The sequence below is a fragment of the Gossypium hirsutum genome, chromosome D07 (assembly GCF_007990345.1).
Source record: "Gossypium hirsutum isolate 1008001.06 chromosome D07, Gossypium_hirsutum_v2.1, whole genome shotgun sequence".
NCBI lineage: Eukaryota > Viridiplantae > Streptophyta > Magnoliopsida > Malvales > Malvaceae > Gossypium > Gossypium hirsutum.
In genome coordinates, this window is record NC_053443.1 from 10,120,958 (window position 1) to 10,131,379 (window position 10,422).

At 32.8% G+C, this 10,422-nt stretch overlaps 1 pseudogene; it reads left to right on the top strand.

Moving 5' to 3' along the window:
* The first annotated feature begins 2,074 nt into the window (after positions 1–2,074).
* LOC107955988 (6-phosphogluconate dehydrogenase, decarboxylating 2-like) lies at positions 2,075–2,993 on the top strand (annotated as a pseudogene).
* Positions 2,994–10,422: the final 7,429 nt, after the last annotated feature.

Consider the following 10,422-nt stretch of genomic DNA (forward strand, 5'->3'; position numbering starts at 1 on the left):
ATTTTCGAATATCGAGGCCTCTAAACTTAGTGTTTGATGTTGGACTTACTCGTATTTTGAGGCTAATATTGCTTTAATTTTTTTAAAAATGAACTAAACTTGTAGCTAATAAGAGATCATCACTTTCTTTAATTGAATTAAAAATGCAATTACAGTTGCAATCATGAGGCATAGCTAAATTAAACCGTTTTATATTACGATGTTCTTATGGGAATCAGATTATGTTGACTTGAAAATCTCAATACTTATTAACATAATTACATACATTTTTGTGAGGCTACTACTGAGTTAATAACCCTAAAACTCCTGTATATTAGATAGAATATTATATAGGAGAGTTAGCACTTATTTTATTCAATAGAATAACCCATTTGTATAAACAGAGTCACTTTGGAATTGCATGCTAATTAAAAGAAAAACCCTATTATTACATGCTAATGGTGGTAAATAAGATCCTTGCAAACAGAGGAAATTTCTTTGAAGGTCTGGGCTTTTTCTACTAATTGTTTTTTATCCAAAAAAAAAAAGGAATCTTCTCGCCCTTTCGGCCCATTAATTTTTGGCATGATCTTAGAAAGGTTCCGTTTTATTACAAAGAAATGGCTTTGTCTACTAATTGTTAGTAGGTTTAGTGGGTTGAAGATGATGACGGTGAATGTTTTTGGTGAGATGAAGGCTGTGATTGTTATGTATAAAATATAGAGCACGTCATATATTGACTCAATGTTTGACTCGAGATTCAATTTCTCACCATCATTCAACTTTTTTATACGTTATCTAAGATACGCGTGCTCGCTATTCATCTTAGTCCACAACGTATAGTATGGATAAACAATGTCCTGCTCACCAATATCCTCCCGAGGGAACCTAAGGACGCATATCATCCTTAGAGGGGTAACGTGTCACCACGCATGGCGCCTAATTACCTCTAGTATGTTACGTCAATGGACCGTGCCTTATAAATAAGAGGATGAGCCTCCATGAGAGAGATATAGAGAAATTATAAATAAGAGAATGAGCCTCCATGAGAGAGAGAAGTTAACATTCAACATTGATAAAGAAAAAATAAAGGAAAATATAAGAAACGTGGAAAAACAAAAAATGATAAAATTTTAAATTAATAATAATAAAATTACACTTTGATCCTATAAATGATAAATTTTGATTTAATATTTTAATAGTTATAAAGATATAGATTATTAATTAATGAAATTACATTACACAATTTAATTTCGTCCCTCAAAAATATTTTCTGCTTCCACCATTGTATTGTATATATGCATATGTATTTGCTCCAATTCTAAATACCCATTTATTTATTTTCTTCTAAAGTTCATCATCTTTGATTTCATTTACTGGGTTTTTTTCCCTATCAAAAACTGAGAAAAAGAAGTGACTTTTAAGGTTTGTGTTCTTTTTCATTAGTTGAATTTCAATAAAGTTTGAAGCTTTCCATTGTAAGTTATTAGTTTCTTTTTCTTTTTCTTTTTAAATCAAGCAAAGTAATTGCTTTTTCTGCCTTTTTACTTGAGAATTTCTGATTCTGGGCTTTGCATGAACTTAAATTTAGAATTGGGTTATGTTATTTGATGAATTTAAGTAACATGGATATCTTATTCATTGATTTATTGAATCTGCTATAAATTCTTTTAGGTTGATACTTTGGTTCCCAGTTAATAATGCCGGTACCTTTTGATTGATTTTCTTTATCAAACACTCAACTTCTCATGTAAGAGATATTAAAAGTGTGGACCAAATTGTAAAATTTTGCATGTAAAACCCATGGAAGGTTCCTATGATATATGTATATATGTTATCCCATCCACTGGCCTAAAATGAACTCTTACAATGTAAGGCTCACCTTTTACTGATTAATGTTATCTTGCAGGTTCCAAAGATTTTGTTCATATTTGATCATTTTCTAGTTTTCAAGGATATTATATGTGTATGTATGCATGTATGTGTGTGTGCGCGTGCGCGTGCGCATGCGCATGTGTGTGTGTAAAGTATATTATGTTCTCATTTTAGATTGTTCTTTATTTCTTGTTAAATTATTGTTTTGGGATCTCACAAAATGGTATCGGAAATCGAGCAGAGGGAGAAATATGGCTCCACCTGCATCGGACTTGCTGGTTTGGCCGATATGGGCCAAAATCTAGCACTTAACGTTGCTGAGAAAGGCTTACCTATTTCGGTTTCTAACCGAACTACCTCCAAAGTCGACGAGTAAACAGGGAAGGAGATTTGCCTATATTTCGGTTTCCACGATCCTGAATCTTTTGTTGAGTCGATTCAGAAACCTCAAGTTATTATCATGCTTGTTAAGGCATTAAGATTCTCTTAGCGTACATGGAGAAAGGTGATTGTATTATCGACTGGGGGCAATGAGTGGTACGAAAATACCGAGAGACAGGCGAAAGAGATGTCTCAATGGGAGTTTCGGGTGGGGAAGAAGTTGCACAGTACCGTCCCTCGTTGATGAGTGGAAGGTCCTTTGAAGCTTACAAATACGTAACATTCTCCTTGAGGTTGCAGCTAAGGTTCGGGATAGTGGCCTCTGTGTGACTTACATTGGCAAAGGCAGAACCGGTAATTTCGTTAAGATGGTTCATAATGGCATCGAATACGGTGATATGCAGTTGATTGCGGAAGCTTATGATTTGCTAAAATCTGTTGGAAAATTATTGAATGAAGAACTACAAAGCGTTTTCTCAGAATGGAACAAGGGGGAGCTTTTGGACAATAGGGGAGATGGTTATTTACTTGATAAGGTCTTGGACAAAACCGGCATGAAGGGCACCAGTTAACGGACCGTACAACAAGCTGCTAATCTTGCATACCTTCTCGTCGATCCAGAGTTTGCAAAGGAAATCATCGACAGGCAATCCACTTGGATAAGAGTTCGTCTTGCTATCATCTCGGGTATTAGCACCCCCACTATGTTAGCTAGTCTTGCTTATTTTGACACTTATAGGAGGCAGGTGCATAGCTAGGGGTGGCAAGGGGTCGGCCCTTCCTAAAATGGAAAGTTTTCCATGTAGGCTCTTTAAAATTTTTACAATTTTAAATTAATAAAAATAAAATTACACTTTGACCTCTCTTAAAAAAGATAAAATTTTGATTTAATCCTTTCAACATTATAAATATATAGGTTATTAAAATTGTGAAATTACATTTTTACTATCGTAAAAATTACAATTTAATTTCATCTTTGATAGGAGGAAGCGAGTCTCGGCTAATTTAGTTCAAGCCCCAACAAGATTATTTGGGTGCCCGTACTTACAAAAGGGTCGATATAGAGGGATCTTTCCACACCGAATGGTTCAAGACAGTTAAAGAACTAAGGGTGAGTTTGGATGGGCGGTACGTTTACCTACGGTTAGTGTAAAAACAGCGGTGGCGTTGAGATTAGATACTGTAGCGATATTGTAGCGTGAGACAAAAAGTAAGCTAAACGCACCACACCGCACCCAATCTCCCATCCAAACCCACCCTAAGTCGATATGGCTGCAACAAGCGGTGTTGCGAGGGATCGCAATGATAGGTCAAAATGGGTATTTGCTAGAAACATTAGGTCCTATCCTGTACTTGAAGCTAAGTTTTGGGGAGCTCTAAAAGGACTAACACGAGCCTAGAACAGAGGAGCACGCAGGGTTATTTCAAAAATCGACAGCTTGACAACAGTGGAACAAAATGACCACGACAATCATTAGAAGGATACATATACTTGAGAGTTTTATTTGGATATATTTAGTTAACCTATATAAAGGATTTTTCCGTCCCCTTCCCTTATCAATGTATTTCGGTAAGACAATCACTAGAAGAATACATATACTTGAGAGTTCTATTTGGATGTACTTAATTAACCTATTAAAGCCCTCCCTTATCAACGTATTCCAGTAAGGCAATCGGGTTGCAGATGCTTTGAGAAATATTACTCTTTTTTGTTCGTACAAACTAGAGGTGATCATGGGTCGGCCCGAGATAGGTTTGGGCCGGGCCCAAAAAAAATCTCGGCCCACGTCCAAGGCCTGGGCCCGGCCCAAAATATGGGCCTAAAATTTTATCTAAGCCCGGCCCGGGAAAAAATTCCTAAGCCCAAGCTCGACCCAGTCCGTTTTTTTTTAGTAAACACCAAAATTGTATAAAAAACCTGCAAAATATAATCAACCAACCAGAATATCTATACATTAACCAATCAACATATTTAATTTTGCAACAAAATATAAATTGTAAGCTAAATTAAATTTTCAACAATTATAAAGGAAGTATCCTAAAAAGAAACCGAAGAAACATCATCCTCATCATCCTTTTTGCAACCAATTTATTATATTCGAAAATGTATTTTAAAAATAAAAAATAAAAAAGTATTTTAAAAATACTTTAAAATAAAAAAATATATTTATTATATATATTTATTAGATAAATACTAAATGTCTAATGGGAAATGTATTTTAAAAATATATATTTATTATACATTCGGGTCGGGCAAGGCCCGGGCCCGGGCCAAAAAAGTTTTGCCTGAGGCCCAGCCCGTTTTCTAAACGGGTCTCATTTTTTGCCCAAACTTATATTTCGGGCCTATATTTTTACACGAACCCTCTCATATTTCAGGCGGGCCGTCAGGCCGGGCCGCCCATCCCATGATCACCTATAGTACAAACACATGAATATTTGAAAAGCAAAATGCAATGATTCGACTAGTCAGTGAAACTCGTTATATCCTGATCATTTATGATTGGAATCGTAAGAAACATTGCAAAAACAATCAGATTATTGTTACTGAAAAAAGAGAGAAGCATACTATGATCATACTCGTTTTCTTGTCTGAAAGATGTTTGCAGGCTGTCTAAACCTCACTTGAGATGTTTCAATTGACAACCACGTTGTCTCCGCTTCGATTTACCGCTTGTTTTCGCCTCGTTCTTCACTTCCTTGCATGAACCATACTTGTGATGAGCATTGCCATGACTCCCTTTACATTTACCATCCTCGTGTTTATACCGATGCTTGCTAGGACCGGACGAGGCATCAGATACCATTGAATCATCACTGGCTCCTTCGCCATTATCTTCGATATTCCGATACTCTTTATAACGGTCTTCCTTGTGAGAAACCAAGTATTGGGTCCACCCAGATTCTGCGCTGCTACATTCTTCAGTACTAAGAAACTGTTTGAAAGGGTCCATTACAAAACAAAGCTTATTTCTATATGGTAAAAAGTAGAAAATTTAAGAAAAATGATCTTCACTTTGAGAGTTGAAGTAATATTTATAACATTTGTTGCCAATGTTTAATTTTCTTTCAAATTCAAAGCATTTTTAATGTCTAATGCCAATGATTTGTCAAGGTTCCACCAATTTGTATTTTAAGTAAATTGAACTGGCACTTGTGAATCATGTGAAATTTATTTCCATGGCTAGCACAGGAAAAGTGATTAATATTCAAATGGTTCACATTGAATTAATTTTTGTCATGTATATCTTTTTTGTCTCTTTCACAGGTCAAATCCACTTACACAAATTAAATGACACAATCATGTTTGATACATGTAAATTTTATATACATAACTTGAATTTTATACTAATTTAAATGTATCTATTCAATGAATCAAGGTTATATCTTAAATAATTTAGATATAGACAGGAGGGAATGTAACATAATTTCCAGCATCTTCCACTTTATTGTAAGTTTTAAGGCAAAAGTAAGAGCAAAATGTTCAAAAAAGATAACAATAAAATCGCACTGTCTCAATGCCATGAATTTGGCTATGTATAATATGTTTCCCGACAACAAAGGCACTCTATGGATTATGCTTTGCAGATTTCTTGTAGTACAATATAATAATTACTAATTTAGTGACTTTTAAGCATCTTCACGTTTTACATGTTGAATTAATCAACCGGCCAATATAAAGGAACAGATAATGGTTTTGATTGTTCAAGATTTGTTGGAAAATTTTAACTTAATGTAATCATAAAAACACTTTTTGATAACTTAATTTTTACTCTAAATTTTATTTTATTTTATTTTATTTTACCTACGCCAGTGAATGTTTCGCTCTTGAAGGTTTGATGTTAAATTAGGTTTGATAGTGAAATTGTTTGCCCATCTGACGCTCCCTTTAATTTTTTTTTTATATATAATCATGAATGTTTTTATCTGTTTTATGTGAGTAATTTTATTCGGATAAGATGTAAATTTATGTAAAATCCCTTATTAGTGAAATTCGATTCAAAAAATCTACTTCCACTTCTTCCAACTATTTATCTTTATTCATTACCATCCCTGCTGTTGAAGTTCCCTTCTCTAGTTCTCCCCCACTTAGGCTAGTGTTTTGGGTACAAAAAATTAAAGACAAAAATTTAGGTGAATTTGAATCTGAATTTAAAAATTATTGTTTTATGGTCTTTTACTCTTATCTGTTCGCGCTATTTGTACCAATCAAAAGCTTTCTTTCCTCTTTTCTTCTACAATTCAATATTTTTTTCATGAAATTATTTTAAACATCATGAATTTATGAACCAAAATCGAAACAAAGTTTTTCTCTGATCTCCTACACTGGTCGTTAGATCGAATTAGATCTAAAGTATATTCTTCTACTCATCAATAGTTATTAATCCATCGTACTGATTGTTGAATCTTAACTTAAAACTCGCTAACCGAACTTAAAAAAAAAACCCCCTTGACAACTTAGTGACTTAAATAAAAACTTTCAAACAATTTAGTAACCATTTTGTAACTTTTTGAAATTCAGTGACCAAAATGTAAACTTACTAATAGTTTAGTAACTTTGGGCGTAATTTATCCTATTCTTTTTCTGATTTTGGTAAGATCCGAATGTAGATTCGGAGCTCGCGCACCTAACCCGGCTTATTATTATTGACCTGCTCAATTCTAACCATTTGAGCCACGTGGATTGGCCCAAGCCAAATCTGACAAAGGGCTCAAAATTTTTGATAGCTTTATTTATTATATTTATTTTTTTATCACATGCATATTTAAAAAAAATTCCTAACAAATTATCGACTCTATTTGACTCATTTGGTTAGAATGTATGATTTTAATTTTTGGTTGACAGAATATAAAATTTATTAAATTATCAAAATTTCTCTTTTTTTTTAACAAGTTTAATTATTTTAATATTTTTTAATATCAATTATCATAAATTATTATTAATATTATTATTTTTATTACATTTTATATAGTAATAATCATTTTAAAACTGAAAGTGAAAATATTTAAAATTCAAACATAGAATGTAAAATGAGCCCATTTCTAGATGGGTTTGATTGGGAGTCTTTTTGGTCGTAGTTAATTAGTTTTAAATTGAATAATTTAAGTGAAACAAATATGGAAGCCCTATTGAACCTGGATCGTGCTGGAATTAAAATTTTGAAAATTTGATGAGATAACAAAGAATATCCACACCCAACTACCAACCATTCAATAATCAATCCAATCATATCAACAATTGTCCCCCATTATTAACAGTGCTAAAATCATTACTCTTTAATAAAAACATAACTTTTAATCCTTTCTTGTTTAATTTCCTCCCTAAATTTTTTATTTGGTTTATATTAATCTTAAATTTTGATCACCTTTCTTAATTTCATCACCGAAAATATAATGACATCAAGTTCTAAGATTGTGTAAACATTTTAAAGTTTATATAAAATCTAAAATATACAAAAACAATTATTAAACTTTTTTTTTAATTCAAGTGATGACTTGACATTATCACATAGTGTTACGCCATCATATTTTGATATAATCTAAATTTGGTGACCAAATTGATAAAATCTACTAAATTCTAGAATTAATGTGGACAAAAAAAAAATCAATGACCAAAATAAAAAAAATCACTCATTTCAATCAGTAGATGTTAGTTGCATCTATAGAAAGAGTCATTATAGTTGAATGATCATGAGGTTCATTCTAAATCTATGGTTAAAATTACAAGGGCAAAAAAGTAACACCAAACTCGTATTGATCATGACATATATGAGAAAGGTGTGTTTACCTTTCAACCAAGTCAATAGATTTCAACACTAAAAAGAGAGAGAAACCAGTTATGATCGTGGAAGAAAAGACACATTATGTCTCTCTTTCAGTAACTAGTTAAATAGGTTCAAGGCTACCAATACAAATTTCGAGTTTTTTACATAATTTCATCCAATAACTTCAAGCTCCCTTTTTTAATTTTTAACTGTAACCGTAAATTTAAAATAGTTATTACGGGATCCATCTAAATGCGTTTATTTAAAAAAAAAACTACTTTCAAATGAAACATCAATTTTTCAGTAGTGCATTTTCTTGACGCCGCATCCACTAACCTAAAAAAGGAGCATTTCGTGGGTTAAAATTTTGTAATTAAAGCAAAACTTTACATTGAAAACTTACCAATTGGGAGTTTATTACTTATTTGGAAAATCCATTCAAACTTCCTCTCATTTACGCATAGAAAAACAAAATTTTACAAAATTCAACGTGTCCACGAGTAATTTTAACCCCAATTTTATCACCCAAAAACATCACCAACAAGAAAAAAAAGAAAACGTACATAGATTCCAAGCACATAAGCCATTGATTAAAAGTGATTATTCTTCAGTTTTCCATTTCATGATAAGCACAAAAAGATGCTTGGCATGCACATATAAATTATTGATTAAAATGTTAATTACTCATGAATTTAACGTGTTCCCGCAAGTCCATTTAAGGACCCTAAAAAAAACAAAATTGAGTTTTAAAAAAGAAAAAAAGAGAGGTCTTTTTTGCCTTTTTCTCAAACTTGATCACAGCAACAAGTTGAAGAAGAGACCGGTTTAGCCAAGAAAGTAGGCTTATCATCTCCGGCCATGATCACTACGATTTTCGGTTCCGAATCGAGAACCCGATCCATCTCCCTTTCCTTGTTAACCCGAGCTTCATCGGTGGGTGAACTCGATGATTGTTTCCTATAGGAGCACGCCAAAAGAACCAATGCCATTGCTATCAAAATTAACACCAACGCTAAGCTACCAAAGAGGTATGGTAATGGAGAGCTAGTGGTTAATTTGATGCTTGGTGTTGTATTTGTTGCACCCATTTCTCTACTCTCTTTTTCGCCCTTAATTTTGTTTAGAAGGATGTAATGAAATGAAAGGTTGGTGGAAGATGATGAATTTATAGTTGAAGCGGGGCAAAAAGCAAATATATATATATATATCACTAGTGATGCTTTTAGCTAAAGGAAGATTCTTGGAGTTTTCTTGAGATGCCCATTGCTAAAGCATTTTTTTATGATTCTTATTTGTTCTATGGAATTGCAATTTAGGCATTATATAGATAATTAATAAATAGGTTAAAATGTACTCTTTATGCATTTCGAATTTAGTTTTTTTTTTTTTTCAAATTTAAAAATCATTAAAGTTTGTTTGTTAAATTCAAGTTCATTACAATTTTGTTTTTTTGCTACATGGTTATCAAGTGAATATTGTTTTTTATTCTAAAATGTCACACGAACAAGTTTGATAGAAAAATTTTAAGGGGATATTAACAATTAGACCTAAATTTTGAAATATAAAAAATATAAATACTAAATTCCTAAAATTACAAATATATAGGAGCATGTTTTATGCAAATAACTTTTGTTATTGATGATTGTCATTAGGTGATGCCTAAGTGTACCCTTTTGTTTCAAGGGTATTTCTAAGTGCTTTCTTTTCCTTTTTCTTTTTATTAAGTATAAAAAATGATTAAATAAAATCTATGATTATTTTTTTACAAAACATAACAAAAAATTTTTTTATCAGGATAGCTCAATTGTTTATAAACATCTTGTTGCGGAAAGGATCGATTCGAGAACTCCGATATGACTACAAGTAAATTGACCGGAACGAAAAATAAAGTGAACACAAGGATTTACGTGGTTCGGCTTTAATGCCTACGTCCACGGGCAGAGGCGAAAAGAAATTTCACTATAACAAGATGAAGATTACAAGTGTTTTACACTCAAGACACAACCCGAGAACCTCACAACTCTCAACCCCTATAGAAAACCCGAAAGCTAAAATCCTAGCTTTCAAAGAACAAGCTTTGCTCTCTCTAGGTTTGGGATAATGAATATGGCTAATGAACCTCTCTATTTATAAGAGAGTTCAAGGACATAATTGTCCAAAACTTTGGCAAAGATTTGTGGTTGAAAATGGACACCAACAACCATCCACTAATCCACTACCACCAACAACCCACTACCAACAACAACAATCCACTACCAATTTTAAGCCATTTCTTAACAAATCTCCACCTTGGCTTGAAATTTACCAAGCTGAACATCATAGTGAATTCCTCGAACTGGATCACCTCTTCCAAACGCCTCTCTGGCGCTAATCAATCCCGAATACCTATCAAGTTCAAGCAATGCTTGAACTTATATGCAGG